We start from the raw sequence: 23,964 nt of genomic DNA on the forward strand, positions 1-23,964 counted from the left end.
TTAATGTTTAAGATGCACAATTATTATCTAACTGATGTCGGCCAATCTAAATAGGACTTGAGCATACAATTTGCTGATTTCAATACAACTTAAAGTTGCAGGCTGTTTAATGAACCATAGGACCAAAAAAAAAAAGTCATTTTTAAAAAGGCAGACTTTTTCTGTCCTCTTAAATGTCTATTAAGTTTTTTCACTAGTAATATTTAAAGTGGAATATAATTGCCTATGTATACTCTAAATCCTTATATATGACATTTTTGAGATTACTGTATTGAGACTTCTTGACTTGTGGCTCCCCCAAAATTACTTCTGTATCTGACGTATTAAGATAACAACAAGAAAAATGATGCGATTACAGAAAGGTATAAGGGGTGTTAGAGAACAGAAGACAGGATTAGTATGAATTGAATTAATGCGTATGATCGTGGATCAGAAAGATAAATGAAGACCCCTTCTTTCTGAATAATTACATTTATCTTTTTTCTAGAGAAGTATATAAAATTCTCCTATAGGCGATTCATCTACTTCCCACCCCCCTTCAGTTGACGTTCTAGGAATGCAGTTTCCATCAGTCAGACTTTCTGATCAGTGTATTGTTTTTAGAAGAAAGGCATGACTTGTAAGGCTCAAAGAATACATACTTGGAATTTCCTAAGAATCTTCCTGTCACTTGAAAGTCTGTTATATTCCTCTGAACATGAGCCAAATTTTCATTTAAATTTCAAACTCCAAAATGAACAGTTCCACGAAGAGTCCTTGCAACAAACAGTAACAAAAGACAAGACTCGCTACACACAGCTGCCACAACTTCCAATAAGTACAGACCAGCATACCACCACCTGCCTTTGGAAGGCAGGTCTTCCCCCTAGTTACTAGAAAGTTCCATACCAAAGAGCAGGCCAGCCTCTTGGTATTGCAGAAAAGAAATACAACATTACTACATTGAACTTAACTCCTACAACTGAACCTAACACTTGTTCTAGGATAGAAGCAGAATTCCTAAAACGGCTTCATAGGAGACCTCCATCGAAATACCTAACACCAGAAGCCCCTCAATGGGCAAACAGACTAAGAAATGCGAGCTCCGGGCTAAGCTTGGGGAGTGGGCAGCACCCCCAGGGCCTTGTTTTGGTGGCCTACTTAGTAACCACGGGGTCCACCAGACACGGACGCTCTGGTGCGGTGTGCCGCTAACTCACGAAGGTGGGAGTTTCTGTCTCTCCCACCAGCACTTCACGGGCAGGGTCCGACTCCTCCACGCAGCAGCAGGACCTCGCGGTACGGATGGGACCCCGGAAGACCAGTTTCTCAGCCGCCACCTGGCCCCCTCGCCGGGGGTCCCCCACGTCCGGTCCCTCGAAAGCAGGCCGCTCCTCTGCTTTACGCGCGGTGGGCGACCAACAGTTACGGTCCCAAGGAAGATCATCCACGTTTTACTCGGTGCTGGGAGGATGGGGCCGGGATACAAGTCCCCCACCCCCACTGCGCTCAGCAGCGGACCCTCTCCAGCGAGGCCCTCGAAACCTGCCCCAAGCCACTGCCACCGCACGCGGTGCGCACGTCCATCCCGGGGCGGCGGAGAGCGCGGAGGCGCGCAACTGAGCATGCGCAGAGGGAGGCTGGCCGGCCCGCTTTACGACCCTCCCCACCCCCGCCCCGCCCCGCCCCGCCCCGCCCCGCCCGCTCTGCTGTGCGAGCCGCGGCGCGAGGTCGCCCACGCTCCCTTCTCCCCGCCCTGTGGGTCCCGGGCACCCGGAGTGTTCGGTGTCTGGCGCCCGTGCGTGATGACGTACACGCGCGCCAAGACGTGGGGACGCAGGCGGGCCGTAGAGAGCGTGAGTTTCCGCGTCTGTTTGGCCCCCCTCGCGTCGCTGGTCCTGCCTGGTGTCGCTTCGCCCTTTCCCAGGGTCGTGGCGCCGGGTTGGGAGCGGGTGCCGGGCGCCTCCAGTCGGCGCTTTCCCCGGGCCGGGCCGGGGAGCGGGGCGGGGGGGGGGTTCGGGTTGGAGGCGCGCTTCCGCATTCTGGGCACCCTGGGCAAGTCCAAGAGGCGGAAGGGTGCTTCCCGCCGCGAGTCTACCGAGTCAACCGGGTTGGGGGTGGGGGGGAGGGTCCCGTCGTCTGCACCCTGTCTGATCCTGGTGACGACTGCCCTGGCAAGGATGTGCTCGGAGGATGGATGGGCTGGGCTCTGTGGGGGGGGTTTAAAGCGTCCTTTCGAAAGCAGGAAGTTTAAAATGACGTTGCATCATCAGCAACAACTTGCAGTTTCAGGTGCCGGGAGAATAACTTCGTTTCTCCCAGCAAGTGTGTGGCCGATACAACCCTAACCTAAAAAGTGGTGTTTCTCTTAATAGGGGATAGGAAATCCGCCTGTGAATGTAACCCTTTTTCTCGTCACACTTTAAAAACCTGTCCAAAAATGGATCACGTGCTTTCTTTTTTTCCAAACTAAGCAATAACTTTTGAAGACTCAGGATTGCTTATTAGGAATTATTGTATAGTCATGACTTAATCATCGCGTTGTGTAGGTCTCTTTGCAGGGCACTCAGTGACAGCTGTACTTTGCCTCTTTTAGTTCTCTGCAATTACTTCTTAAAAGTCTGAAGTCCCACATTTCTTTCTTCCCCCCCCCCCCCAGTTCCAATAAACTGTAAAGACTTATAATTTGCTGCTGACACGGCAGCTTGGGGAAGCAAGTAATTTTACAAAGAATAACGGTACATTGAGTTCCTAATTGTCCCCGGACTACTAGCTGCAGCATCACATGGGAACTTGTTGGAAATGCAAATTTTGGGATCTTATCTCAGACTTCAATCAGAAATCTATTCTAACATGTTTCCAGTGCATCCCAATGTACCTGGGTGCTTACATTGTTAAGTATTGCTGTCATGATAAAGAGTTGCTCTTGTGAAGTCACAGAACGTACTTGGAATCCAGGTGAAGCCTTTCCTAGGTGTAAGATCTTGGACAAGTTACTTAGAGGCTTCTTCACAGGGCTGTGAGTATTCAGTGTGAAAATGCAGGGAAAGTGTTTGAGACCCCTGGGTGGTTCACTTGGGTCAGCCTCTGACTTCGCTCTGGTCATGATCTCATGGTTTGTGGGTGTGAGCCCAGGAGGGCATTGTATTGACAGCTCAGAGCCTGGAGCCTGCTTCAGATTCTGTGTTTCTCTCTGTCTGTCTGTCTCTCTCTCTCTCTCTCTCTCCCTCCCTCCCTCCCTCCCTCCCCCCCACTCGTTCTCTCTCTTTCTCAAAACTAAATAAACATTAAAAAAGAAAAAGAAAATTCAGGGAAAGTGTTTAACACTAACACACATAGAAAACACTCAAAGATGAGATGCTGTTTAATAGCTCCTTCAAACTGCATGAAGTTTGAGGCGCCTGGGTAACTCGGTTAAGCCTCTGACTTCGGCACAGGTCATGATCTCACGGTTTGTGAGTTTGAACCCCTCATCTGGTTCTGCACTGACAGCTTGCCAGCTCCAGCTCAGAGCCTGCTTCAGATTCTGTGTGTCCTCCTTTCTCTGCCCCTTCCCCGCTTGCACTCTGTCTCTCGTTCTCTCTCTCAAATAAACATTAAAAATTACAAAAAAAAATTGTATAAGTTAAATACACACATAGATTGTGCTGGAAGTATTTTCATGGGGTTAATTGTGAATTGCAGTGCCTGACTATTGTGACCACAGCTTACGGGGCATTTTGTTTATTTCTGGATCCTAGTAATAGTCTATATAATTAAGATCGTTGGATGCAGGATATTTAGTTGAAGGTTATAGCAGTACGTGCTAATACCCACACTACTGGGGCTGTAGTAGTTTTTTGTTTTTTGTTTTTTTAAAAGTAGATGTCCTGTCCAGTGTGGGGCTTGAACTCACTACTCTGCGATCAAGAGTCACATGCTGTACCCCCTGAACCAAGCAGGTGCCCCGGGACTGAGTATTTTTAAGAATGACATAACTAATTGTGTTAAGGAATGGTTTTTGGTGTTTCCAGCTTAATTATACCTTCTTTTGACCCAGAACTTGGTAAAGAAGTAGGGTGGATACCCAGAGTAAGCCTTAGCTATGGAGATGAGAGGTGTTAATGACTTGCAAGCAGAAGATGTTTCTGTGCTTATCTTTCTTTCCCATGTGGCACATAGCTCCACCAGCAGAGACCTCGTACTAACCACCCCCTGTACCTCTATTCTGGAAGCACTGTGGGACCAAGGTTAAGTGTGGCTTTCACCTGCTGGGTTTTTTTTTTCCCCCAGATTGTCAGTTGCAGTAACCTACAATTCTTCCCTTTTCAGGGGGCCAGTGTTGGGGGGGGGGGCGGGTGTCGATATTTAGGATTTGAGGCAGTTGCCATAAAACCTAAACTCATTCCAGTGTTGAGGAGTGTCACTGACTCACCATGGCATACACAACACGTCACTTTGATTAGAGCACACTGCTCCCGAACCACACCATGGCTCCTAGATACTGTGTGTCAGAGTTTTCAGATAAACATGAGTCACTTTGGATATCAGCTTCTACAAATAATTTTGTTAATACCACCGCTAAATTAACACTGTCCCATCACGAAACATTCAGTTTTCAATGGCCCCCACATTTTCTACTTCTCTGTATTAGAGCGGCAGACTTATAGTAGTGGTTTTGGTCACGTCGAACCTGCTTTGAACTTTGCCTCTGCTACTTAACTGAGTTCTTTAGACAAATTAACATCCTCTTAATTTCCTTTTTTATAAAGTAGAAGTCATGGTACGTACCTACCTCAGGACATTGCATTAAATGAAATAAAGTGCAAAAGGTGAAGGCATAGAGGTTCAATAAATGCTGCATGTTGGGACAGGGGAGAAAAAGGTAGTTATCACCCCCAAACTTACCTCGTTTATTTCCTCATGCCATCTTAATAAATAAATAAATTTTTGTTAATTAGCTAACTGTACTGCTTTTCTTTTCAAATAGTAAAATCCTGAAGTGAAGAGTCAAAGCTTTCACATTATTATGAGTGGGAGAAGGCAAACATGTGAAAAAGGTGAAAACTCTAAAACCTGGTAGAAAAAACACTATCTTCAGTTTGATCACCACAACAGAGCAACTTCCATAAATTGTTTTGGGTGTTTATTGGAACTTCAAGGTCCATTGAGCTTGAGCTCCATTGATTAATATTTAAGTATCTTCAGTTAGTTAACCAGGACAGTCAGCTAGAGAAGGGACAGGATGTTCCAGGAGATGGGACAGCACTGAAAACGCATTATACATTATGTATCATTTTTAAAAAATAATAATACCGTGTATTTTTGTCTATATATTATATATGACTATGTGAGCATGGAAAATACTTGAAAGGAGCCAGAGCAGGTCATAATTTTGCTTACTTGGCAAGGTATTATAATATGGAGGTGGGGATAAGTAATCTAACGGTGGTACATTTATGTAAAGTTAGATACATGCATGTATGTGTAAACATTCTTTTTATAAACCATTTAAAAGAAATGATGCTTTAAAGAGATAGATTCCCTTTTATGCTGCATTTCTAATCATGTAAGCAGTGGTCTTTAGATTTTGTTTTTGTTTTTTTGTTTTTGTTTTTGTTTTTGTTTTGTTTTGTTTTTAGGAGGCATCCCTCTTTAGCTGAATCTTACCTGAAGAGCTCAGGAGCGGAGAGGCTTTAAGAGAGGTTGAAGGGCACAGTTCTGCCTGCTGGTGCTCATCTTGAATCTTTTGCGGTGACATTCTGAGGCATGTCGCTGGAACCCTGGAATCCAGGACATTGGGTGTGAAACTCTTCATCTGTGGGATAGAAATCCTCAAGAGATGAGTTCTCTCTAAGAAGTCCTTGCACTAAGAATTATTGTGAGTGAGATTCACAAACTTGTTCTGAAGACAGCTCCCAGGGTTTTCAGCCGTGTCAGATGTGTGTATGACTTCTCATGCACAGGAGCAAGTGGCTGTTAGAAAAAGAGAAAGCATCCAGCCTCCAGTCTGGCCCGTACTTTACAAAATAGGAGTCTATGCACACGTTTTGAGAAGTCCTCTCAGTTTTTATTTTATTTTTTTGAGCCCTCTAAGCCATGACAGCTGTATCACTGTTAAAGCTATTTAATATTTTAACTGGCTGTTGTTTAGCATTACAGATGACTTGAGGAAAAAGAAACAAGAAGTCAGTGGAAATACATTGCTTGTGTTTACAGTCCCTCTGTTTTTTGTTGTATGAAAGCAGCTGGTTTGCAATTTATATGGTAAAGGGTTTTTCTTAAGGAGTTAATTTTTAGTTAATAGTGAGCTTTCATAAGAAAAATAATCTCAAATGCTGAGTATTTGTCAGATTGTTATTAATAGGAGCGGTAGTAATATCACATTGTCTTTTTTCACACATTGAGGAGGGTTTCCTGGTGACAGCTGGAGTGTGGGGGAGGGGGAGTCACTTTCAATCAGCCAGCTGCTCTGTGCAACATCATGATGGCAATATTTCAAAGCCTGTGGGATAATTTTGGCTGTATTCAGAAAAGAAAATGTGTCAAATTTCTGGGAAGCGATAGATAGTGTACAAGAGCCGTATAAGAGCCCTTTGGGATCTAGATGATAGTCAACGAACAATGGTGTGCATTCAGGTTTGTGTGTTGGTGTTATTTTACCATCTAGTTTCTGGGACATTGTTACATGCACATCATAATTATAAAGCAATAAAGTCTAGTCCCATGGGGGGAAAGGCTCATTACTTTATGGAGAGGAAGGGAGATTGGAAAACAAACTTTGGGAGTGTGCTACGTGCTTTCACATAATATGCTATCTCATTTATTCTTCACAATGACTCCAGTAAGTAAGTGGAATTTTTCTCATCTATGGATAAAGAAGCAGACGCTCAGCAGGATTGATTATATGATTTGCCCAAGGCCACACACTAGTAAACAATGGCATCCATATTTGACCCCAAATCTGGCTTCAGCTCCAGGAATGTTCTCATTATACCAACAGCTGTTTCTGCATGGTGTAAACTTGCTTATGCATTTTTAATCCAAAGTCACAGTATCAGGATAGTTATGAATGAAATTTATATACATATTACAATGACTTCAACTTTATATAAATAATATATAGGGGTGTGTGTACGTGCTTGTGTCAGTCAATATGTGATGGCAGCTCCTCCTAATTTTGGATTTTTTTTTTCCTTGATGGAGTCTCTTGGGCAACACTGAAAGAAACTTTGCTACATTTTTTTATGTTACAGATACCAGCAATTCACAGTCATGGTTGTAATGAGTCAGTTTGATTCCAACTTTGAGCAAATGTAGGAATAAATACTGTGCCTACTGCCCATGTAGTCTCTTCCTTCGTACCAAAGTATTCAAGATTTCCTTGTTTCTTTCAAGGTATGTTAATTTTGTATCAAAGAGGGACTTTTTGGCTTTCCAGATTTTTAGCTTGTAGCTATTATATCTGCCAAGTGATGACTTAAATCCTGTGTGTGTGTGTGTGTGTGTGTGTGTGTGTGTGTGTGTGAGAGAGAGAGAGAGAGAGAGAGAGAGAGAGAGAGAGAGAGATGACTCTCCTGCTTTTGATGATGAGTTTCATGGATCATTTCATCTCCCTCCCCATTGCCCACGGGATAGTGCCTGCCCAGTATTTTCTTTCTTTCCTTCCCCCACACCCCATACAAATCCTTAAAACTTATTTTTGCTCTTTTCTAAACATTCTGTGCACATTTATATGCATTCATATTTTCATTCTTTATCACACTGTAGTGTCACTGTTTGTATGTCTGCTCTCTAAACTGGTTGCCTGAAAGGACACTAATTCTCAGATATTTATAAATGATACAGACAGTGAGATATAAAATTATATGCTCAATGCTTTTACTGCTATAGTTCCACGTTCACTGGTTTTCTTCTTTGGGCTCACAATTAGAGAAATGTGATGACTGATGTGTGTTAATGAATTACATAATGGTGAAACACAGGTAAAGCCACAGAAAAGCATGCAGGATACTCCCATGATCCTTTCTAAAGGCTCTCAGGTTGAAGAAGCCTCTTACTCAGTTCCTTCCTTCCTTCCTTCCTTCCTTCCTTCCATTTTTCCTTCCATTTTTCCTTCCATTTTTCCTTCCATTTTTCCTTCCTTCCATTTTTCCTTCCTTCCTTCCTCCCTTCCTTCGTCTTTTCTTCCTTCCTCCTTCCTTCCTTTTCCCCTTCCTCTTTACTTTGTTTTTTTTTTTTTTTCATTTTGTTGATGAATCTAAATGATTCGTTGTCCCAAAGTCCTAGTCAGAAGTTTTCATCAAGTGGTAACATTTTATTAAATGGACAAACTAGTCTTATTTTCAGTGAAGAAGAAAGGCAGGGAGTATAGTTTGAAAATCAATAATTAGATGTATTCTTTAAAATCATCAATCTTGTATAAATAGAAGACAAATTTTAGATCATCCATTTTTCCTTTTGTGATTACATTCTTCATCCAGGGTCCCAGTTTAAGTTTATTTATTTTTGAAAGCGAGACAGAGGGTGAGTGGGGGAGGAGCAGAGAGAGAGGGAGACACAGAATCCAAAGCAGGCTCCAGGCTCTGAGCTGTCAGCACAGAGCCTGATATGGGTCTCAAACTCATGAACCGTGAGATCATGACCTGAGCTAAAGTCGGACATTCACCAACTGAGCCACCCAGCTTCCCCAACCAGTGTTCAAGTTTAGACACTTAGTAGATGACTTTGAGAGGACTTTGCCTTATTTATGCAGAAGTTGCTCTTGTTCTCACGTCCTTAGCCAGCTGTGCTCTTCTCTCTCTGGGAATAGCATGGCTGGAACAGACCTTTGAGATACTGCTTCTATATGCGTCATGTTTTGGTTCTCCCACGGACTCGAGTGAGGTACCAGGAGATGAGAGCTGGTGATACTTGAATGAGACTAGGGTCTGCTTGCCAGCCCTTGGCAAATGTAGCGTTTTGGGGAGTGTTCTTTGCAAACAACAGAAAGTGAGTTAACTATGGTATCCAGATAGCTTATTCGAAAACAAGAAATTTGTTGGAAGTCAATGGATAGCTCAGAGAATCAACAGAAAACCAAACAACCAAGCCTTGGTAAAGGAGAGTAGCCAGGTGAGCTCTCAAGGTTTAGGTAGACTCAGTGGACTTGAAGGATATCTTTAGGTTAAGGCTCCGAGTATCAGTTCCAGGTATTGTTGGTCTTTGTATCTCTGCACAGGTTTTAGATTCCAGGGAGAGAGTTATTATTCCAACTCTGGTCACCATCACCCTTGAATCAGTGTGGGAAAGGAAAACTTGACACACACCCCCCTCCCCGTCCCCACCAGGACCACATCCAGTAAGGCTGGGAGGCAACTTCCTGTTCCTGAAAGAATGAAGTATTGATGCTGTCCGGCAGGCCAAAGCTCCAAGCCGACCCCACCACCTGCTGCTTAGTGGCCGTCCCATGTGCTTTGTGGGCACATAAACAGCATCTCTGAAGTCAGGCGTGCTCCTCTCCCCCTTGACTGGTTCCTGTGCTGGGAGGATTTCAGTCACATGAATAATTCATTACCAGTTCTTACACAGAGATTAAATGGGGGGATGGCGAGCACTTTTTCATGGACTTTAGGCAGATAAACAAAGAAATCTGGCACAGAGCAAAGGTGAGCATGGAATTTACTTGAATCCTCTAGAAGGGAGTGATAGGGAGTATTGCAGCTCTGCATGTGTCTCCGGGTTAAGGACCTACGTCTGAAGGGCTGTCAGTCGGAGAACTTTAATGAGCCCTCATTACACTAAGACGTGTAGTCTGTGAGAGAAGGGACCGACTTATGATTGATACTGGAAATCATAAGTGGTGAAGGATCACAATTGGAGTTGGCACTAATTTCCCCTCACCGTGGAGCAAAAGTCAAGATTATATACAAAATCCAGTGGTTTCATTTTTTTCATGTATAAAGATAATATAATCCTTTCTGTTAAGACTATAACACTCTAAAAAGGAGCAAAGAAAATAAAAATTTTGCCATCTGACATATTGAAATTTTTTTGGAAAGACTCATTAAATTCTCAAATTATCAGATCATGTTGACGGGAACTCTGGTTTGAGACTTTGTTATAAATTTTATTTTAATTAAAAAATAGTTCCTACTTTGATGTGCCTACCACGTACCCCATCATACTGTTTTCAAAATGTACGTGGACTTGAATCATATGATATAGTTTAAACAGTGGATCATAGAAAGCCAAGAAAAATGCTAATTGGTTACTCAGTTATAAAAATACTTGAAAGGTATTTAAAATTTTTAATCCTAGGTCTTTATTTGTTTATATGGATTAAAAACACTATCACTTCCCAATTTATGATTTGATATACGTAATCTCATTTAATCCTCATGAAACCCAGTGAGCCTGCATTATGTCCTTTTACAGGTGAGAGACTGGTGATCAAATACATTTTCTAAGGCATATTGTAGAGCTCTCACCAAAGACCACGCCCTTAACTACTGTCCTATACTACATACGTCTATATTGCTGGCCCCGTATATCTTTTTGACAAAAAGCATTGGGACGTTTCTTTTCCCAAAGCCTGTTTACCCTGTTTCCTGACAACTTCGTTATGTTCAGAAACTGTTCAGATGTGTTCTATCAGCCATCACCTTGTGCTTCTGTTTGCTGTGAATGCGGCAGCAGCTCCCACGTTGCAGCTGTATGCCCTGTGAAGCCTTTTGTCCTTTATGTCTGAGAGTAGCCTGACAACCTTTCATGTTGAATTCAGCAAGATTGCTTTTTATTTAACAAAGCTGAGTGTTGCTTTCTAGGTGAAAAATAATTAAATGCTTTTAAAGATGTATTTGATTAACTGGAAGCTGATCTGTGTAAATTAATTATAACTATAATGATGTCATAGCCTTGTCTTTTGTTATTAACCAGGTAATTGACCAGAAGTTTGGAAGCTTATTGTAGCTGACAGTTAGTGGTTTGACCTTGTGTGCTGTCTAGAAGTGCAACATGCACGATGCATGTAAATGCAGTTTTTTTCACTGAGCTGCATGTATTGTCAGAGCATCTGATCCTGGGTTCTTATTTTTACTCTTCCCTTCTTTGCAGAAATTGCTACACTCGAACTAGATATTATCCTGATCTCTCTTACTGAAAGCATCTTGCCAAACACAAATGTGGTCCTTGAGTAATTATAATCAGAGATAATCATTGGCACATTAAGAACATATGATCAAGTAAACAAATGCCAAGATTAAAGGAATCTTGATTTTAAATTCCATGTGAGGGAAGGCAGAACAACTTTTTGTAGAGAAGACATTAAGAGGAAAAGTAAGGGCATATTTGACAGGTTGAGAGAGAATTTGTCCCCTCTTACTCTGCTTTGTCCAAGGAAGGTCAGGGCATGCATTTTAAATCTTTGAGTGTTGGGAGCCTCTAACTTTGGTGAGTTGGTTTAAGGATGGGATTGTAAGAATAAAACATGGAGTGGAAGTGAATAATAATGGCTGACAAGCAGCGCTTCTTAGGTTAGCTGACCTCCCTCCCACACACTTTATGCTGGTGGTATAGTCAGCTATGCCAGAATGGGACACAGGCATTCCTCAAATCCTCATGCTGTGCAAAATCATGTAATAAAAACCACAGGGCTTATGGTGCAAATGGTGGCTGGAGCAAAACACTCACAAAACTTTGTCAGTTGTACGTTAAAAAAAAAAAAAGGAACCTAATAAAATGGTAGCACGGTCACACGTGTTAAATGGTTAAGAAATACATAACTACTACAATAAATATGGTACTTTGCCTTCAAAAAATCCAGAACTTTGCTTGTGAAATTGGTTGTCAGAGGATTGGAGCTAGTGAATTATTGTCAGGTGGTAGTAGAAGGATTATCAGAAGTGGAAGGTAAGTTGTAACTGCAGATGTGATGGTGTAACTCGTAATATACTCTCTGATCTCAGGTAGGTGGTAGATGTTTGAGGTGTGTAATTGGGTGCATTTGGTGAATTTCTGTGTAGCTTTCTTCAGCTGGGTGCAGTTTTCTGCTTTCACCTAATGCTTCTTGCGGATGAAATTGCGCGTAATCAAATGCGAAATTTGCATTATGTTCTGTTGTTCCCTGAATATTAATTGCATTTGAACACATTTGCTTGTTACAAAGCAAGCACTATAGCAGAGCTGACCAGGCTAATTAACTTCTACTTCTCTAATGTAGTTCGAGCATTTACGCTAACAGCACATGCATGCTGTTTCCTGCCTTAAAAATATCTTTCCTTTTTTCCACTTTCTGTTTTTCAAACCCAGGTGCAAGGGAGGTATTCTCTGATTTGGACTGATGTAACATTTCTATATTGGCACATACTTGTACATTATTTTCCTGTTTTTAAAACGGGCTGGGTTCAGAAATGACACAAGACACGAGTGAAGGCGGAGGAAACAACTAAATGGCCAAGTGGTTCTCAGCAGGAAAAAGCATATCCATTTATTAGGAGAAATTAAGCCTCTTCTAGCTCTGATGGGATTTTGCACAAGGAACAGTAAGTTTGAATGATGTTTTACAATAATGTGAAGATGATTCCTATGTGACAGTCCCTTGGGTGAGACCGATGTCAAGTCTTCTAATAATATGAAGGTGCATTTATGCAGAAGTCATTCTTCAAAGGCAAAGTGAATGATGTGACCATGATTTTGGAGATTTGGTAAAACACAGGGCTAAGAGTTGAGATAGTGCTCCTTTATTCGAGCAATTCTTAAAAGGTAGAAAAGATATTTTTGCCTCTCTGTGGCTTGTCAGATTAAACCTTACTTTGTAGGACAGGACTGGGGGAGATGGCAGAATGCTAACCAGGGTGCACTTCACACCTGTCCCCCCCCGCAGACCCACACTTTCCAGAGTCCTAGCTAGCAAAGTGCCTGGCCCTGGTGGGAGAAAGTCAGAGAAGGCGTGGAAGGCTTTTGGTCCTCTGGTTCTCTCTTTGTATAGCATATATATATTCCACAGTGAGAAAAAAACGACATTTAGGTTATTGTTACTTTTTTGTCTTTAACTTGATTTTTAAAATTGATTTTTTGTTTTTGTTGGCTATGACTGTGATAGTTACCAAAAGAAGTGGGGTATTTGAATGTTACTTTGTATTACTTTCTTAAATATAGATCAACAAATTGTCTTGTATCAAGAAAACAACTAGATTTGGGGTGCCTGGGTGGCTTAGTCAGTTGTGTGACTTCAGCTCAGGTCACATGATCTTGGCAGTCCATGAGTTCAAGCCCCACGTTGGGCTCTGTGCTGACAGCTCAGAGCCTGGGACCTGCTTCAGATTCTGTGTCTCCCTCTCTCTCTGCTCTTCCCCCACTCATGCCCTGTCTTTCTCTCTTTCAAAAATAAATAAATGTTTAAAAAATTTAAAAAACAAAACCACTTAGGTTTGATAGAGTAAAAGTTTTCTGTAGTGAGATTTTCTATATTTGAAATAATTTCAAAATTCATATACATTTTGGTATGTTTAATGGAAGTTATCAACTGCCCTTTCTTGGGAAAGACTATTCTTTATGCTGAGATTATGTCCTTCCTAATTTTTTTGGTGGTCAAGTATCATATCTTTTATTGAAAGACAGGTGATTTCTTATTTCAACTCTGACATGTAAAGAGTTTGGAAATTGTCATCCCTGTCCTCACAACAGGACAAAAGCTGAACAAATTGGAAATCAAGATTTTATAGATCTGTCAGAGAACTGAAGATATAAGGCAAACTGTCACCCCCAAATCTTAAAGGCTCATATTGAAAGTCATAGTCAAGTTCATTCCTGTAGGAGAGGAAAAAATTCTGTTCCCTTCTATGCTCCTGGGTTCTCCAGTTGGAGCCCTGTAAACCAGACTGACAGAAGACAGATCAGCAAGAGAAAAACAGAACAAGTTTATTAGCATGTGTGTTGTGTATATATTTGGGAGTACACAGAGATGAGTAACTCAGGGGGATGGTTAGAACTTGGGCTTATATAGCATTTTAACAAAAGAACAACACGTTTGTGGAGAAGTGACAAGACAAAGGAAAAGGACTTTAAGTTTCTGTAGGAGGCAAATATGTGGGCAATTAATGGAAGATATGGGCTAATTAGCAAAGTTTGTTATGTATATTTCATGGGTGTCCAATCAAAGGTTGTCCCAGATTAACTTTTGTGTTTCCTTGAAGATACGGAGGGGAATGCCTACAAATTCATGTCCACCTCTTAGGTAAATAGAAGAGGGCAAAGGACTTTACTTGTATTTGCTTCTTCTCAATTGCCTTCAGCTCAGAAAAAATCTTCATGCCAAGTGGCATATATTGGTAGCATATTCTGCTTCCCTGCAATTAGCTTGCTTGGAACTGAGGTCACTGAAGGTAGTAACTATTAGAACTATTTAAATGGTAACTTCCATGATTTGCTGGAGTCTAAGTGTAGACTATCTTGAGAGTTAAAAACTCTCAGCTTTTCTGCAGACGAACCTGACTCATCATTTCATTTTAATAACAGAGACTAGAGCCGGATTATATTGTGGTTAAAATTTCTGCTTGTCTATAAAATGGGGAAATAATAATAACAGTGCCTGTTCATAAAGTTTGGAGGATCGAATGGGATACGTGAAATAAAACTAAGAATTTAGGAATGAGTTTGGTGTCTTTATCTAAAGGAAAACAACCCGTGGATTGGGAGGTACAGTGCCTAATAAGCAGTGAACACCCTTCTTTGAGGATTTTGGGCAAGCCGGAATGTGATAGGACATTACAAGAGGCAATGTGGAAGCGGGGCATGATTGGCTAGGGGGCCGGGATATCCTGATGACGCTGGTGTGTTCTGTTTTCTAGGGTAAGATAAGCTAGCTGCAGCTAAAGTGGAGGATCGTTAGTGGTGGTCAGGTTTCCTTGACAGTAAGGCGTTTCTTGTAAGTGCAGGCTGGCTGAGGTCTAGGTTTGTGATCTGGGTCAGGCCACGAGCGTGGCCTCCAGTTGTGGGTCCTGATCTGTGAATTGCTTTTATCAGATAATAGCACACGCGTAAGGTTGGAGAGCTGTACTTCCAAAGACGAACTGGTAATATGTGTGTGTAATTTTGGCCAGTGATTTGACTTTTCTTTTTGACTTCTATTTTAGAAAAACCAGCAATCAATAGAAAGTGAGTATTTCTATTTAAGTCATTAAAACAATAGCTAAGATCTAAGGAGTGTTGACTGTGTGCTTGGCATTAGTTTAAGCACTTTGATGTTTTAAGTAATTTAATCTTTACGTTTAGCCATTATTACTACCACTCCATTTTACGTAGTGGGAAGCTAAGGCTTGGTTTAGCTGCCTTGCATAAAGTCACACAGCACACGGCTGAAGCCAGTCAGTGGGACCAGTTTAGACTGGAGTGTGTGCTCTCAAACCCCAAGACACCCTGAAAACACACAGCTTGGAGGATATGATAACTGGGTCTGGGGAAATCCTATTGACAGTTGTGGGCCATCCATTCAGAGAGCATTGTGGGACATCAGTGTCGTGGTCAGGGAGCCTGCCGATGAGGAGCCTGGTGGAGAGCTGGGCTGGCAGTTGAGGAGGAATTGAATGGGTTGGGAGGAGTAGAAGGAAATGTGTCGCAGAGCAGGGAGTGATACTAGGAGGGCCCTTCCTACATCCCCTTCATCCATTCTGACAGACTTCTAGCTGTCAGGGCCTGCTAGGACTCAAACACTAGCCTCTGAGTGTTTTCTCTGGCCCCTGACACTTGCTTTGCCTGGTATCACGAGCCACAAGTGACAGTGAGGTAAGGCAGACTCTCAGCCCTTTGGGCGATAGCACTGGGGCATATCTACGCCAGCTCCCAGACTTCCCAGTGGGATTAAGCCCCAGGCACCCATCGTGATGGCTGGCTTGATAATGCACACAGCTTTGGCTGCTTTGCCTTCCCTGGTTTGCTTCTCTAATTGGCCTCCTGGTCAGTTGCCTCCCAAATGAATTATCATAAATCCCAAACGTGTGGCTTCCCAAATAAATTACTTGCACAGAGACCTTTGTCTCAGTGTCTGCTTCTGGGGGAAGCCCAAACAATGTATAATAATACCAGAACAAGTTGTTACAGTCATCAAGAGAATTCTAATTAAATCCTCATACCAACCCATTTTATAGATGGGAAAACTGAGGCATGGATTGGTGTGGTACTTTGCTCAAGGGAATAACACAGGTAATAAACAGACCAGATGGGTGATCTGATCCAAGGCAGCCGTCGTAACCTCTGCTTGTGCTGAGCAAAGACCTAGAGGCAGGCATGACCTGCTCAGACAGCTAGGCATAGGAGAGTAACAGAAGTTAATCAGAGTTTTAAGTACTCAGAGTTTTAAGTTTCATAATCCCAAGGGCTTCAAGGGAGCGTCTTGGCAGGGGTCTCTTGTTCTGCCATTACAAAGCTGCACAAAGGGTTTCTTTCTTTTAGACGTTGCTTGGGTTGGATTTATGAGCTCAGAATGCCCCTCATCTGGATTTTTGCATGTTGATGTTTTCCCCAGAGTTGGGGAGGTACAGAGAGAAACGAGGCCTGGTTGCCCTTCTGAGGGACCACCATCTGGGGCTTGCACATGGACGTGTTTGATTGTGGGCAGTTTATCGCAGAGAGGACCTTTACACCACCCCCCTTTCCCAATGATCTTATCCCTGAGAAATTCAAGGCAAGGTGACTTAAGACGCTCTGTGTCTGTTTATGATTTTCCAAATGGCCCTCCCTTGATTCCAGTGAAAATGTTTGAAAGCCACCCAGCAAATGGGCAACAGTAAATGAGTAAAAATATTTGTGTGCACAGAAGGACTCCTGCTGGGGCACCTGGGTGGTTCAGTTGGTTGAGGTCCGACTCTTGATTCCAGGTCACGATCCCAGCCAGAGTTGTGGGATTGAGCCCCACGTCGGGCTCTGTGTCGAGTGTGGAGACTGCTTAAGATTCTTTCTCTCTCTGCCTCTGCCTCTCTCCCCTGCTGGCGCTCTTCTTTGTCTTTCTCTAAAATAAAAAAATAAATAAGGAGGACGCCTGCTTACTGTAGAGTCGTATAGTCAGACTCTTCTGGTGACCATGACAGAATGAAAACTGGATCGTTCTGTAGAACTGTTTTATGTTTCTGTAAATCTGTATCCTTAATCACCCTGTGGAGTGAAGCACTGTTACCTCTCTCATTCTGTGCAGGGAATAATCAGAGCAGCTTCCTGACTTGTTTGAAGCAAACAGTTGTGTGCACTTTGTCTTTTTCTTTCTCTGAGCCTAATAACTCTGCCTCGCCTGTGGTAGATGGTCAGTGTGTTGTTTGTTGACTGATCACATGGGTGACCTGGTTAAAATGTAGCCCCTTCCAGGGTGCCTGGGTGGCTCCGTCAGTTGAGCGTCCGACTTCAGCTCAGGTCACGGTCTCATGGTTCATGAGTTGGAGCCCCGCATCAGCCTCTTTGTTGTCAGCCCGGGGCCTGCTTTGGATCCTCTGTCCCCCTTGCTCTCTGCCCATCCCCCATCCGTGTTCATGTGCACATGTCCATGCCCTCGCTCGCGCTTTCTCAAAAATAAGTAAACATTTAAAACAATTAGCCTCTTCCAGGCTAGGATGCAGTTAAACTTTCTTCTCCCAGGCGGGATTGATCGATTTCTCTCTGATTGTGTGCCTCTCTGTGTCTCTTTCTCCATCTGCCTCAGTCTCTATGTTTGGAGAGAACCGTTCGGTCTTAAGACTGGACTCAGACTTTCGGAGCTTTGTGTGCCCCAAAGCAACTTGATGATCCAACTCAGCCTAATGAGATGGATGTTCGTGGACATTCAGGACCCCAAAGCTAGGAGCAGACGTGGGATGAGTAGAACCAGGACCGCGAGCAGAAGCAGGAGACGACGTGCTACCTCGCCGGGAAGGGTTTCTCTGGTTCATTTTCATCCTCTTCATGCTTTTTACCTAAAGTTTTCAAATTGCCAGGGGAATCCCCAGCATATTGCTCGTCACTAGCAAGGCCTCGTCTTTTGCTTTCACTTTGACAAAGTCCTTCGTCCCTGGGAGCATATTATGAATCTTAATTTCCTCCACTCCGCGCAAATAAACTGACACACCTAGCTCTTCTGTTATCATTGTTGTTGAAACTAATTGAGAGTGTTTCCTAAATCTGTAATTCCTTTCCTGAGTCTCTTGCCTGTATGTGAAACTGGCCCATTGTCCCCCCAAGCCGGAGACTTTTCCAGAGGTTTGCTAACATGGGGCCCCATTATAGAGCCAGAGAAGACGATGATCTTGAGCCCCAGCTTCCTAGAAGGGCGTGGCCCAGTTCTGGAGCCCCCGCCCAACTACTGCTTCAACAGCACATCTGTGCCCAAGATCACTGAGTCGGATGGGACAGTGGAGGAGTGGCAGACTGTGGTAGACAATGAGGGCAGGACAGAGACCTGGTCGCCCAGCAAGATGATCCAGAATCACCCGACACCTTCAGCCCCCTGTGAAGCTGTTTCCGTCCTCAACCAGTCCTCAGGGAAGTAGAAAAACTTGGTTTTTGTTGTGGTGGTGTTGGTGGCTTTTTGTTTTCTTGTTTTATCTTTTACTTCTTAGGCCTTTCTATCCTCCTCCTTAATGACTGGGCCAGGATGGAAGCTGAAGTCTTCTGTCTAACCTTGTGTACCTCTTAGGTGAAATCGACCAAACCTTTGTGAACCTTATCACCCCCTGAATATTGTTAAGACTCCATAGGATAGAACTGATTATCAGGTCCTGACTTGACAGTTTCTTTTGGTGATTCTATTTATTGCCGTGGGGCATGTATTTCTGTGGCTCAGGGTAGGTAATTGCATCATTTGAAATTACTTTCCGATATTTAATTTCAACTTCTCTTTTCATGGCTACTACCTTAGTTCTGCCTCAGTTATTTTTGTGTGTGCAAAATAAATTTTATTAAAATGTCTGCGTGCAGCAGCTCCAGAAACTCTGATGGCTCTAGAATTTCTATATCTAAGGGTCTCAGAAGGAGGGATCTGGTCGGAAGTGGAGGGGGCGCAGGGTTGGGAGCCAGTAGCCAGGGGATGCCTTAAAGCTGTGTTTGCATGGCAAGCATGCTCTTTTAATTAGATTGTATGTTAATTTGGATTATTTGGGGGGATGATCATGAAGATTAACGGCCCTCTCCCCCAGTGGGCACCATCTGCATATTTCTGACCTGTATAAGTCTTACCCATTTTTTACCCAATCTTGCGAACACAACCCTTCTACCCTCAGCAACCAGAGTTGTTTATGTCTCAGAATTTCTTCACATTGGTTTTGCTTTCTAGGAATTTTACTTTAAGATACCTGTTTACTTCTTTTGAGCTGTTAAAAATGTAATTCTCTCCTAGTAATAATTTTTGTAAATAGACATTCTATTTCAGTAACCCTCATTATTGTTGAAAGCACTATCTAACTTCAAATGTATGGCTCTTCCTTTTCTCTCTCGGTGAGATCTTTTTGTGAAAAGAAGCCCTTTGCTAAATGGTTAGGTAATGAAATCTTCACACTTATAATCATTTTTTTCTCACTATTGCTTAAGTTAGATCTAATAAAAATGTACACCATATAAGTAGGGATTGAACTAAAAATGCAAAATTGTCTTCTTCCCTTTTAGTACTTAAAAAAAACGTCTCTCAAACTTGAGTTTACCCTCCAAGGAGCATTTACGTGGAAGAAAAGTAGCTGGCATTGGAAGGGTTCCTAGTCTAGTGAGTTATGTTAAAAGATATTGGGTGTGAAGCAGAACTTTGAACGACTTCCTGCACTGCATCTAGATCACAGCCTGGAATTTCCAAAGCTTTTTATTTAACCACTTACAGACGTTCGAGGCATTTGTTATACGCGGTGGATGCGCAGACTTTGGGAGGGCTTGTCATAGGAACAGGCCGGGGCACCAAGGTTTGCAGTGGTGACAGACACAGATTAAGGGGCTTGCCAGATAAGCGGTACCATCTGGTGGGAGGAGCTGGATTTGAGTCCTAAGAATCCAGTTTATGAGCATTGCCATCTTGGTTTATCTGTACAGGAAAAAACGGAATTTCTTTCTCTGTTTCATGGTTTCACACCTGAACTGCTGAAAGGATTTCTAGTAAACTGGGACAGTTGTGTTTGGAATGATCAGATTTAAAAACTAAGCTAGGGGATGTGTGTGAAATGCACTTTGTGACCTCTGGTGGTGAGAGCACCCCACGTGACTATCCATGTGTGGAGATGGTCACTTACTAAGCACCTTGGACAGAGAAACCCAGGGCTGCAGGGTGAACATCCCCTGAAAGGGCAGAATCTCCATGGAGCTGCTCCTCACATGGGCAGCTCTGTAGAGTATGCTGCAGAATAGGCAGCAGGATGGTCAGGTGATTTTCCTGGCAAGTGCTTGGGTAGACCAGTTAGTCAATAAACATGGAACTAAGTTTGTCTTCAGACTATTGTGAGAATTACATGAAGCAAATTACACATAACTACTTTGAAAACTGTAAATGTGTGAGATACTAGTTATTATTGGGGAAGTATGTAAATATTACAAGACTTTGAATCCTAGGCTGAAATGCTTGAAGTTGGTCAGATGATGATGGTAAAAATGTAATACCTGCTAACACTGGTATGTTGATTATGTGTGCTTATTATGTTTCAGGCTTTGTCCTGCATGGTTTATGGACATTAGCAAGTCTATGAGGCAAGTCTTAGTAGTATTTTGTATGCATTTTATAAATGAGGGAACTTAGGCACAGACTGAGAATTTGAACAAGATCATAAAATTCCAATCAGTTGAGTCAGGATTTGAACCCAGACCATTGGGCTTCAGCGTCCATTTTATTAACTATGATACTCTTCAGTCTTAGGATGATGTAGTAAAGAACATGATGGATTGGGGGCAGGGGATAACATGATAAGACTGGATTTTCAGTAAATCTAGTCAGTCATTATATAAGTGAATCAGGGGAAGAGTGCCCAGTGAGAAGGGCTTGACTTTTGGTCAGGTCTGTTACCACATAGTATATGCCTTTATTAATGGCTCCTCGCTTGTCTGGAATATTCTATTGCTTCTTGTGTTATTCTAGTGGTCTTCAATCCCATCCCCCTCAGGGATCAGGGATTCTGCCTTCCACTTGAATGATACTGATACTTAAGGCAGGCTAGTATAAACAACAGTTGGGCATTATCTCATGAAGATGTGAGCAGTCTTATATTTGTTTTCGTTTGGAGAGGTGGTAGATGGGGAAAAAGAGGGAGGAGGAGATCTCGTGTCATAAAAACCCAATGTCTGGTAGCTTAAAATGAAAACAATTTAGCCAGTTGGCATTTGGGAGATAGTGTAATGGTTGTATAGAACTAGGTAAGACAATTTCTCAGGTGGTTGTAAAGATGGAGCATATGAGGTTGGAGAACCATGGAATCAATGGAGGTCTCAGAAGCCCTCCAAAGAGGATCGTGCTTTCAATTCCCAGTTTTTTCTGGAACAGAGACCAAGTTGTGGGTGTTTCCATGAATGAAACTTAATTACTGAGAGCGTCACATGTTCATGACTAGATCCCCGTTACCTTCTTAATATAATTTGATTTCAGTGTTCATTTTTTATTCATGAAGTCAGTTTTCATTCACTTGACTGTTTTCATCTCTTTGGATTGCTCTGGCTTTAATATGAAACAAGAGGGGCGCCTGGGTGGCTCAGTCGGCTAAGCATCCAACTCTTGACTTCAGCTCACCGTTTGTGAGATCAAGCCCCACATTAGGCTCTCTGCTGACAATGCGGAGCCTACTTGGGGTTCTCTGTCTCTCCCTCTCTTTCTGCCCCTCCCCTATTTGTGCGTGCCCCCCCCCTCAAAATAAATAAATGTGAAAAAATTTTTTTAAAAATAAGAAAATAGAGAATCGTACTCTGATTCTTTGGTCTGATTTATTGTGACTCAGGAAGCCAGTTAACAGATACAGGTGGCCAGAAAAATTTGTCATTTATATTCCACTTGCCATTAAGCAATTATGGTACTATAAGAAAGATTCTACCCTGTACCCCCAAGACTCCCCATTTACTGATCAGCTCAGGTAGATGATTATTCTGGTAAATTGAATACAGTGTAAGGTGTGAAAGCCATACCATCTGCTATTACATTTAATATTTAAATATTAAGTTAATTTTTTTTCCTAATGTTTATTTATTTTTGAGTGAGACAGAGCACGAGAAGGGGAGAGGCAGAGAGAGAGAGAGAGAGAGGGAGACACAGAATCTGAAGCAGGCTCCAGGCTCTGAGCTGTCAGCACAGAGCCTGATATGGGGCTTGAACCCACGAAGTGTGAGACCATGACCTGAGCTGAAGTCAGAAGCTCAGCTGACTAAACCATCCAAGAGCCCCTAAGTATTAAGTTTTAAAAGCATAATTTACATGTTATTCATGCAACTGTGTATTGCATTTAAAAACCATATATTGCCTCTAAGCTGTATAGGCTTTTTGAAATGTATTCATATATTTGGAAAGAGGAAACAAATTACTTTGCAAGCATTTAGTTAATAAATTCTTGTCTTTCACTAAATGCAAATACATGTCACACTATACCATTCTCTTATTTTCAAAAATGTTTTGGAAATGTGCATTTTGTAATTTGGTTCTCTTGGGACCTAAGGAAGCTAATACCTTTTAGGGAAAATAAAATTATGCTAATTATGAAGTTTTATTGGATGACCAAAGAATTTTATTATTTTGTGCCAGACTAAAATGTTACCATCGATTGGCCTTCTAGGAAGAAGTAGAGAAAATAATTTCTTATGTTTGGATTAGAAAAGCCATGAATGATAGGATTCCTGAGAAGCTTCGAGGGGTGAGAAGAAATGGTTTAGTTCAGTTCATTCCTAGAGAAAGTAGATTGTACTAAAACCAAATAAGAAAAAAAATGCATTGTGTTTTGTGTGTATTTTGACCAGCTTAGTGTGGTATTTATGATGCACTAATTTGTTGTCCAGCTCTCGTAATTTAAAAAGCAGAGGAAGTGCTTATGTTTAACATAATCTGCTATTTCCATAACAGTTTTGCTTCGTTTGAAGCAATAAAACATATTAACAGTTTTGCAATATTTATTGTCACATGAGTGCCTGAGCCAGGCCCCTGCTAGTGAAGTACAGTCAGTCACATTCACTCTCAACACGATACATCCAGGGGGACTGCGGTGCTAAAATCTTGGCATTGTAGGGGTGCCTGGGTGGCTCAGTCAGTTGGGCATCTGACTTTGGCTCGGGTCATGATCTCACAGTTCAGGTGTTTGAGCCCTGCGTGGGGCTCTGTGCTGACAGCTCAGAGCCTGGAGCCTGCTTCGGATTCTGTGTCCCCCTGCTCCTCCCCCACTGGCGCTCTGTCTCTCCCTGTCTCAAAAATAAAAACATTAAAAAAATATGTATATATTTTTAAATCCTGGCAGTGTAACCAAAACAATTTCTTTGTGGTTCCATCTTTCTTTCTGAAGTTTTCTTTTGACCTGAGGTTGTTAAACTGTTTCTTGGAGGGAGAGAGAGGTGCGGAGAGGAAGAAAGAGAGTAGAGAGAGAGAGAGAGAGAGGGAAGGAGGGAGAGGGCGTGAGCTTGTCTGTATGGTTATGTGTGCCTATCAACATGTGTTTATATTACGTTTTAAGCAATGAAAATTTAGGCATTTGCTCAATGTCTTTAGTCATCAGGGAAGTCTAAGTCAGTGCCACCTCACGCTCACTCAGATGGCTGTAGTGAGAAAGGTGGATAAAAACAAGTATGGTTGAGAACGTGGAGAAATTGGAACCCTCATACGCTGCTGGAGGGAATGTAAAATGGTACAGAAATGTGGAAAACAGTTTACCAGTTCCTCAAAAAGTTACACATAGAGCTACCATGTGACCCAGCAATTCCACCCTTAGGTATATATCTAAGTGAACTGAAAACATGTGTGCCTACCAAAAAAAAAAAAAAAAGAAAAAAAAAAAAAGAAAAAAAAGACGCATGAACATTCGTAGCAGCATTAATCCTTAGAGTCAAGAAGCGGACACAACCCAAATGTCCATCAGC

General features: G+C 42.4%; 1 protein-coding gene across 13 annotated transcripts in view; it reads left to right on the forward strand.

Moving 5' to 3' along the window:
• The first annotated feature begins 1,681 nt into the window (after nucleotides 1-1,681).
• RHBDD1 (rhomboid domain containing 1) overlaps nucleotides 1,682-23,964 on the forward strand; it is a 133,696-nt gene continuing 111,413 nt past the window's right edge. For 8 of the 13 annotated variants that reach the window (XM_023259746.2, XM_045034559.1, XM_023259748.2 and 5 more), the window contains exon 1: nucleotides 1,685-1,835. The gene's annotated coding sequence lies outside the window, so the exon portion shown is untranslated. Of the gene's footprint in view, nucleotides 1,836-5,600; nucleotides 5,840-7,214; nucleotides 7,357-12,246; nucleotides 12,480-23,964 lie in introns of those variants that run through there. The other 5 variants (XM_045034555.1, XM_023259741.2, XM_045034556.1 and 2 more) reach the window with 4 other exon arrangements.

The sequence above is a fragment of the Felis catus genome, chromosome C1 (genome assembly GCF_018350175.1).
Source record: "Felis catus isolate Fca126 chromosome C1, F.catus_Fca126_mat1.0, whole genome shotgun sequence".
Lineage (NCBI taxonomy): Eukaryota > Metazoa > Chordata > Mammalia > Carnivora > Felidae > Felis > Felis catus.